This window comes from Capricornis sumatraensis, chromosome 22 (assembly GCF_032405125.1).
Source record: "Capricornis sumatraensis isolate serow.1 chromosome 22, serow.2, whole genome shotgun sequence".
In the NCBI taxonomy this organism is placed as follows: Eukaryota; Metazoa; Chordata; class Mammalia; order Artiodactyla; family Bovidae; genus Capricornis; species Capricornis sumatraensis.
In genome coordinates this window covers 22,420,020-22,429,495 of record NC_091090.1, presented here as the reverse complement: position 1 = coordinate 22,429,495, position 9,476 = coordinate 22,420,020, and positions in this window count along the sequence as shown.

Below are 9,476 nucleotides of genomic sequence, written 5' to 3'. Positions count from 1 at the left end.
GATGCCTCATCCCCACGACGTGGCTCAGAAATAAAAAATAAAGCCACTCCTTTATTCATTCAAAATGTCCTGGCCACTTCTCGTTATTAAACATTCCAGCGGCCTCTAGAGGCAGAATAGCCTGATGATTAAGAACACAACGCTCTGTTCCTGACTCCACCTCTTGCACTTAATGGCTTTAGGTAGGTTATTTCACTTCTCAGTCCCTCAGTTTCCTTGCCTGTCAAGTGGGGATACGATAATGGTATTTGCTTGGTTGGGTTGATGTCAGACTTCAGTGAGTTAGCACCTCTGAGTGCTTGGTGATCGTAAACACGTGATAGGCATCAGCTGTTTTCCATCATCGCTGCTCTGCAGCTGCCAGTGCTGGGAACAAGGTGAGGGTGAGCAGAGATCCCTGATCCCTTGGGCAGATCGACCCCGGTCACCTAACAACTCCGACACGCTCAGGTCCCCAGGTGTAACAAGTGCCTGTGAGGGCGGGGTGAGACTTTTTCAGTGGGACCGGAGGCAGCTTCCCCGTGGAGTGGTTCCATTGGCTGCCTTCTGAACGAAGGGGCGTTGTGATAGAAGTCAGAACAGCGGTCACCTGGGGGGTGGGGGCAGAGCGTAGACTGCCGAGGTCACAAGGGAACCTTACAATATTGGGGACGTTCTAAATCTAGATCTGAGTGGGAGTCACGTGAATGTACACATCTGTAAATAATTACTGAGCTGTGTATTTCAGTGCACTGTATGTACTTTATACCTTAGGAAGAATACGTGGACAGGCATTAGCTTAGTGAGAGGAGGGGAAAGTGGTCCAGACAGAGGGAAGAGGATGTGCAAAAACCCTGTGGCAGAAGGGACTGGGTAAGTCCCAGGGACTCAAAGGAAAAGCCAGTGTGGCTGCAGCAGGTGAGCAGGAGGGAATGTGGGGAAGGATAGGGCTGGAAGAGGCAGTGCTGGCTGGGCCTGGGAAGTCTGCCGCATCCTGGGGGTGCTGGGCTACTGGTGTAGGGTACTTAGCAAGCAGGGTTGGGGTGGTGGGAAGGAAGATACAGGAGACTTCCTATATCTTCCTGTATCTAGCTTGGAAGGGCACTTGCTTTCTGGGGTCGGGCTCACTTCTCCCCCCGCCCTTAGTCAGCAGAATGCATGTTCATCCTTTCATGGGTCTGCAGGGCACTGGCCCGCCTCCCTGCTGATCTCCTGAAGGAGACTGATCGTGGAGGGGCACTTGGGGAGGCCAGAGTGCACCATGATGTGCTCTTGGCCTAGGGTGGAGGAGGGGAGCAGAAGCCTTTAGCAGGTGCAGTTGACTGGGCTTGGTGGTGTGCTCAGCCGCTGGGGAAGGGCCAATGGGTCCCTGGTGTCCGGCTGCCTTTGCTGTGTGATTGGTCCTGCAGAACGCTGAACTGGGTGCTCGAGGAGAGGCCCAAGGGTGGGGGAGGAGGCGCCTCTGAGAGGTGTCCCGCAGGTAGCTGGATGTAAACAGTCGCTTCGGTTGGAATAGCGCTTAGGGTGTGTCCTGAAAGCATTTCTGTGGATGTGCAGTTTTGGAGTTCCTCACGGTCCTTAGGTTTGGCAGCCCCTGATCCTGTATTTTCCACAAGGACTTGCCTTTCAGAGGTAACGTGATTCCTCAGGGTGATTCTTGCAACTAGTAGCTGGTCTCAAGGGCATATCCAATCAGTGACTTCAGCTCAGGGGGTCCTCCCATGACGTCTTGGGGTCTTTCATGGCTGTGGAGTCCTCGCCGTCTTGAGCAGAGTCTCACCGGCTGTGAGTCTAGGTGATGACTGTCTGGTTTTCCCAGATTCAGTGGCTTCACTTGGAGCCTCACCAGCTCCGCCTTGACTGCTTGGAAGCGGAGATTGTTTCCATCTTCCTGGTTGAGGTGTTCACCGGTCGCCAGGGCTCCTCTGACCTAGCCTGATTCAAGGGCCTCCGGGTATTTTAGGAGTAACCGCCCTCTTCCTTCGGCCCTCTGGAAGGGCGGTTAGATGGGCTGAGTTCTCTGTCCCACACTGGGACCTGCTTGCCCAGTGGGGAGAGTCTCTGCTGCAGCAGCTGCTACTCAGCAATCCCTTAAGGCCTCTGCTTTCTGGGCTGCTTCTCAAGGGCTGCAGGAGAGACCCCTGTCCTGAGGGAAAGGAAGGGCGGGCTTGTCCTCAGCCTGGCACCACCTGCTCCGGGCATCGCCTTTGCTCTGACCAGGGCAGCTTGACCAGAGCTGCCCTCTAGCTTGGAAGGGCACTTGGCTTTCTGGGGTCGGGCTCACTTCTCCCCCCGCCCTTAGTCAGCAGAATGCATGTTCATCCTTTCATGGGTCTGCAGGGCACTGGCCCACCTCCCTGCTGTTGAAGTTTGCCCAAGTCATTCAAATGACCGTCCTGCCACCCACTCCCCGCCCCCTCCTCCCCCCATGACTGCCTTCCAAGGTGTTCTGTGCTGACCGTGGGAAGGCTGTGGTTTCCAGGGGCCGGGGGCCAGAGCCTGCTCCGTGACAGTGACCGTGACGCAGGGCCTCCGGCGCACAGCCCAGAATAGCCTAGGCTGCGCTCTATCCCAGCTGCCCTATCACTTTGCAAACTGGAATCTAATTTGCTGTCCACCCTCCCCACCCCAGTCTCTCAGTCAGTACTGCTTTCTTTGCTCATGAAATATTTATAATCACAGATTATGTTTCCCTATGAGTATAAACTTGCTTTTGTTGTTTTTCCTCCTCCACCCTTAAGAAGCTGCTTCTGACAAGTCAAAGAGCCTCATCTCTCTGGGTTCATAGACCTCATCCACGAGTCTGCTGCAGCATCGCAGCCTCCGGCTCCACCCTCGGGTTGACTCCCTCTGCTGCTCCACCACCAGACAGACCTTGAACATCGGGGCTTGTGGTTTGGAGACTGGCTTCCCGTCAGGCCTGTGCGGTGAACTAGCCAAGTGCCTGGGCGAGTCACCGCCTCAGAGAGCTGGCTCCTCCACTGGTGGGTGTGCCTCCGGGGTCACCAGGCATGGCCCTCACCCCAGCCACCTGGAAGGGTGTGCCCTTGGCGGCAGATGGGGACCTAGGCAAAGAATGCACGGATCAGCCTCTGGCCATAAACACTCCTGGAAAAATAACCCAAAGCCAACCACCTCTAGCAGGGATGGTGAGGCCACATCACTGCCTGGATGGCAGGCAGTCCCTCACACCCTCAAGCCCAGCCTTGCTTTAGTGAAGTGGGGGGATTGGGGGCCACTGGTGGGGAGGATCTGCCAGAGGCCGGCCTCCTCCCCTCTGCAGGGGTGGGGCCAGGGCGTGGCCGGCCCTCAGCTATCTCAGCCTCCTTGGCCTCTCTGCTCCATCCTCCTATTGCCTTTCTTGGCCTCATGTCCTCTCTCAGCTGCTGAGAATTCTTGTTTTTGATGAAAATTGCATGATACTGGAATCAGATGATTAACTGAAATTCAAATCTGTCCCAACAGCTGCTTTTCTTTCCTTCCCCTAATTTTGTAATTCAGTCTTTCAACAACAAAAAAAAAAATTTCAGGGTTTCATTTTATTGTTTCCCACCTGCAGGTTAGTTCCCCTCAGTATTTTGGACATTTGCTGAATTGTTTTTGCCAAATGCTCGTAATTTCCCGAATTAGTTGGACTTCTAGGCTCAAAGTGAAAATGAGTTCGCTTCTCCATTTTTACCATCAAGCCAGTTTCCTTATGATTTCTTAAAGCCAGTGGTTTCCAGTCAGATTCAGTGATAACCAGCTGTCACTTGCTTAATATTATGACAGGCTATCTCGTAAGACATACCACTAGCTTTTTAAAATTTTATTTTTATTTTGTTGGCCACACTGTGCAGCATGTGGAATCTTAAGCTCCCTGACCAGGGATTGAACTTGTGCCCCCTGTCTTGGAAACGTGGAGTCTCAACCCCTGGACAGCCAGGGAAGTCCCTTTTTTATTTTTTTAAAGGAAGTGAATTTAAACTTATTTTGAGAATTTCATCAGAGCCCTTGGATAATTGGGATACCCCTGTGTATTATGAAACTGTGATTGGCAGTTGATTTTAGGGCAAATATTTACATGACAAATAGAGGTAACTCTCGGTCAGTTGAGACTGATGATCTGGTGGGCGGGCGATCAGAGCCACCCTCCTGGCTCCCTGCTTTGGGCTCCTTGTTGATTTGTCTCTCCTGAGAAAGAGGAAAGAGAGAGACCTTCTCTCCCAGTGCTGGCCTTTCCTGGGGATGCTGTGCCGGGCCTGCCAGGATTTCCCAGGCTGGGAGTGGGCGGTGGTGCCCCAGCCCCACAGGCTCACCCAATGCCCTGCCCAGCTGGCACGTGTTCATGTACTGTACTGGCATTGTCCTTACCCACTTACATTGACTCATCAGTTTGCTGCCGGTTCTGGTTAAAGGTTTGCTCATGAAGAAGAATGAAACCCTTGCTTGAAATGAGATTTTAGAGTTGTCTGCGAATTTTGTTTCTCCAGGCAGGGTCCCCACAATAGACAAATGATTAAGAATCCTCGCATGGGTGCTTGCTTTGCAGCACATATACTAAAATTGGAACAAGACACAGATGTAGAGGGTAGAGTTGTGGTACACAGACACAAATGGATGCTAAGGGGAGAGGGGGGAAGTGGGATGAATGGGGAGATTGAAGACTGACATGTGCACACTGCTGCTGCTGCTGCTGCTGCTAAGTCACTTCAGTTGTGTCTGACTCTGTGTGACCCCATAGACGGCAGCCCACCAGGCTCCCCCGTCCCTGGGATTCTCCAGGCAAGAACACTGGAGTGGGTTGCCATTTCCTTCTCCAATGCGTGAAAGTGAAAAGTGAAAGGGAAGTCGCTCAGTCATATCCGACTCTTCGCGACCCTGTGGACTGCAGCCCACCTACTGTGTATAAAATAGTTAACTTTACAGCACAGGGAACTCTGCTCAGTGCACTATGGTGACCTAAATGGGAAGGAAATCTAAAAAAGAGGGGGGATACACACACACACACACACACACACACACACACACACATATACATATACACACCAGGGGGGATACACACACACACACACACACATACACACACACACACACATATATATATACACACACACACATACACACACACATATACACACACACACACATATACACACACACACATATATACACACACACACACACATATATACATATACACACCAGGGGGGATACACACACACACACACACACACACACACACACACATATATACACACACCAGGGAAGCATATATATAGCTCAGCTGGTAAAGAATCTGCCTGCAAAGCAGGAGACCTCGGTTTGATTCCTGGGTCAGGAAGATCCCCTGGAGAAGGGACAGGCTACCCACTCCAGTATTCTTAGGCTTCTCTGGTGGCTCAGATGGTAAAGAATCCACCTGTAATGTGGGAGACCTGAGTTTGATCCCTGGGTCAGGAAGATCCTCTGGAGGAGGGCATGGCAACTCACTGTGGTATTCTTGCCTAGAGAATCGCCATGAACAGAGGAGCCTCTTGGGCTACAGTCCACGGGGTCACAGAGAGTTGGACACAACTGAGCGACTAAGCACAACACAGTGTGTGTGTGTGTGTGTGTGTGTATATATATATACTGATTCACTTTTCTGTATAGCATAACGTTGTAAAGCAACTATACTCCAATAAAAATTTTTAAAAATTACACGGTTATCCATTTATTTGAACAGTGTTTGCTGCAAATCTGCTGTCCCATAGGCTTCCCTTTGTAATGAATTAAATTGCTTTTTAGTAGGTAACTGCTTGCAGAGTGATACCCCACTTACGTATATTTTTTCTTTTGTTACACATAAAAATTGATTTTAGTCTTACCCGTTCCCTTTATTTATAAGATGTATTTATGGTTTTAAAAAGTCTGATACTGAAGCAATGTCAGTGCTTCAAGATATCTGAATCATGATATCTGATATCAGTGTCATGATATCTGAAAGAAATTACCAATCATCATATCTAAATGAGGAGTATATGTCGATTGTACTATTTTTTCAACTTTTCAAAAATGCTAGGGATAAAAGAAAAAGGAATGACTTAAAAAAAAAACCAAAACCTGAAGTCTAGGGACTTTCCTGGTGGTCCAGTGGTTAAGAATCGGCCTTCCAGTGCAGTGGGACACAGGTTTGATCCCTGGTTGGGGAACTAAGATCCTACAGGCTTTGGGTAACTAAGCTCTCTCGCTACGGCTGCTGAGCCCACGTGCTCTGGAACCCTGGCGCCACAACTAGAGAGAAGCCTTTGTGCCATGACAGAGAGCCCGTATGCTGAAACCATGATGCAACCCAGCCAAAAATAAATAAATACTTTGAAAAAATTTTGGGAGGAGGAATCAAGATGGCAGAACAGAAGGACATGGAGACCACCCTCTCCCACACACAAAAAATTCTAATGAACACCAAACCTGTGTTCCAAATGTGTTCGCGTTGGCTGGGACCCAGGCTGGCCCCGAGCTGTGGCTCTCTGCTGGCCCATGGGGATGGGATGGTCCTGGCAGCAGGAGCTGTGGCCACCAAGTCCACGCACAGCTGCCAACATGCCAGCTGCTAGCCTGGCCAGTCCCACCTCCCCCCCTGCCCTTGGGCCAGGGCTCAGGTTGTATTCTATACGAATACGGCTATAGTATTTCTTTTGTTCTTCCTCGTAAAAAATTTTTTTAAATAATTTTAATCGGAGGATAATTACAGTATTGTGGGTTTTGCCATATATTCACATGAATCAGCCATGGGTGTACATGTGTCCCTCATCCCGAACCCCCCTCCCACCTCTCTCCCCATCCCATCCCTCTGGGCTGTCCCAGTGCACCAACTTTGAATGCCCTGTTTCATGCATCAAACTTGGACCGGTCATCTATTTCATATATGGTAATATTCATGTTTCAATGCTATTCTCTCAAATCATCCCACCCTCACCTTCTCCCACAGAGTTCAAAAGTCTGTTCTTTATATCTGTGTCTCTTTTGCTGTCTCGTGTATAGGGTCATTGTTACCATCTTTCTAAATTCCATATATATGCATTATTATACTGTATTGGTGTTTTTCTTTCTGACTTACTTCACTCTGTATAATAGGCTCTGGTTTCATCCACTTCATTAGCTGATTCAAATGCATTCTTTTTAATGGCTGAGTAATATTCCATTGTGTATAGTACCACAACTTTCTTATCCATTTGTCTGCCAATGGACATCTAGGTTGCTTCCATGTCCTACCTATTGTAAACAGTGCTGAGATGAACACTGAGGTACACTTGTCTCTTTCAATTCTGATTTTGTTCTTCCTCTTTTAAAAAATTATTTATTTGGCTGCATTGGGTGTTAGTTGTGTCATAGATAAGATCTTGCCTTGGCATGTGGGATCTTAGTTCCCTGACCAGGAATTGAACTCACATCCCCTGCATTGCAGGTGGATTCTTAACTACTGGACCACCAGGAAAGTCCTGCTATAGCATTTCTCTTAACTCTGTATTTCCAACACTTGGCACGTAGTAGATGTGCAGTAAATGTCAAACGAATAGATTCCCTGTATTCAAGTTGGTGGTGAGTATTTAAAGGAGAGGAGAGCTTTGTGTTTCCTAAGCGTCACTGCTGGTTGATATGTAGTTTGTTTTGGGGAAGGCGCAGGGTACCTCTCTCACCAAGGACACGTCACAGCTAACCCAGCTGTGGCCTGAGTTCATTTCCAAACAGAAGTGGAGAAACTCCCACCCATGTAGGTTTGAGCATTTCACTATGACTGTGTCAATCTGGGGGCTAAGGAGCCCCCTGCATTTCACAGAGGAAAGCAGCAGATTCAATCAGAGCTTGGGTTTTCTGGGGCCCAGTCCAGTTCTTTTCACCTCACAGCATCACTGAATGCTTTCTTTCACCACGGAGTTTAGAGACGTGATGAACTTTCTGAAAAATACATTTGCCTGGGGCCTTACAGTACGCAGCCCGCAGGGGTAGGAAGCCACATTGCTTCTGAGAAGCTCGGAGGACTGGGGCTCCCCCGTGACTGTGATATTTCCTGAGGCATGGTGTGCAATGGTGATGGGATCAGGAGGAAGCAGGTTTGTGTTGCTGTTCTCTGAAACCTCCCCTCCGACTCTTCATATACTCACTGGGGCCCAGGGCTCTAGAGGCCCCCTCACAGCCCTCTCCTCCTCCTGGATAGCCAGGAGCTTCCTCACTGGGGTCAGTGTGGTCTCTGAACTTCACTGAGTGCAAACCTCTACTTCTGCAGTCCTTTTGCTGGATAGATGTCTCTACCTTTGTGATCTCACCTCATGCCTACTGCGAAGGCTTCCTGCAGCCTCGATGGTGACACTGGGTGGTAGGCAGGGCTGAGGTCCCTATTTTATACATGGAGTAAGTGCACAGTGGAGTTGAGTCCAGCATCCCTCCTTATTACTCTATGGGGCCTCTGCTATGCCTGGTACCAATCCCTCCCACCCTAGCACAGTGCTGCCACACCTCTTTGTAACTGATAACCCTCGCCCCCCACCGGGGCTCAGAAACAGCATCTGTCTTGTTCACGGCTGTCTCTCTGGTGCTCCGTAAATGCACACAAAAAATATTGAGAGCTCAAAGGGTAAAATTTGGATTCTCAATTTAGGAGTGAGTACAGGTGTCTAGTATAGGAGTCTGCAGACATTGACATTTATGATATATTTCCAGGGACTGGTACTGGACAGGGTTGCATGCGTGCATGCTAAGTCGCTTCAGTTGTGTCTGACAGTTTGTGACCCTGTGGACTGTGGCCCACCAGGCTCCTCTGTCCATGGAGTTTCCCAGGCAAGAACACTGGAGTGGGTTGCCATGCCCTCCTCCAGGGTTTCTTCCTGACCCAAGGATCAAACAGGTTCTTTACTACTAGCGCCACCTGGGAAGCCCACAGCGTTGCATATCTGCATGGAGATCCTTCCCCAGTGGACTTCGCACACACTGGCTGGATGCCCAGCGATTCCTGCTCATAGGCTATCTTCCCATGCCAAGTCTGGACTGATAACCCTGTTAAGCTGGAGTTCATGTTTGCGTCCAAAGAATCTTATGTGTGCTTTTCTGGAGAAAACCCATAATGAAACGTGACTTTTGGTAGTAACTTGGATATATTGTACCAAGAATAGCCAGGCATGAACAAGGAACCCTTAACTGGAATTTGTTTTCTTTCTTTTCCGAATATAGAATATTCCTAAATTTGCTTTCAATCACACACAAAAATATTTTTAATATCTTCAAACATTTAGAAAACAGTAAAGATATTTATGAAGCAGTTTATGAGGCTGTGGTTTCTACAGGGTTCAGAGGGCAGCCATCACTTCAGGCAGGTGAATGGGAATTATCGTGAAACATTGGTTCCTAAATAGCAGTGTAGATTTGTAGGAATGAAACCCACATAGAACTCATGCATCTCTGCACTTGATTTCTGTTTATTGGCCCATTGCCCTGACTTGAGCCCCAGCAGTAGAGCAGGTGATGGAGAATCTAGAAGG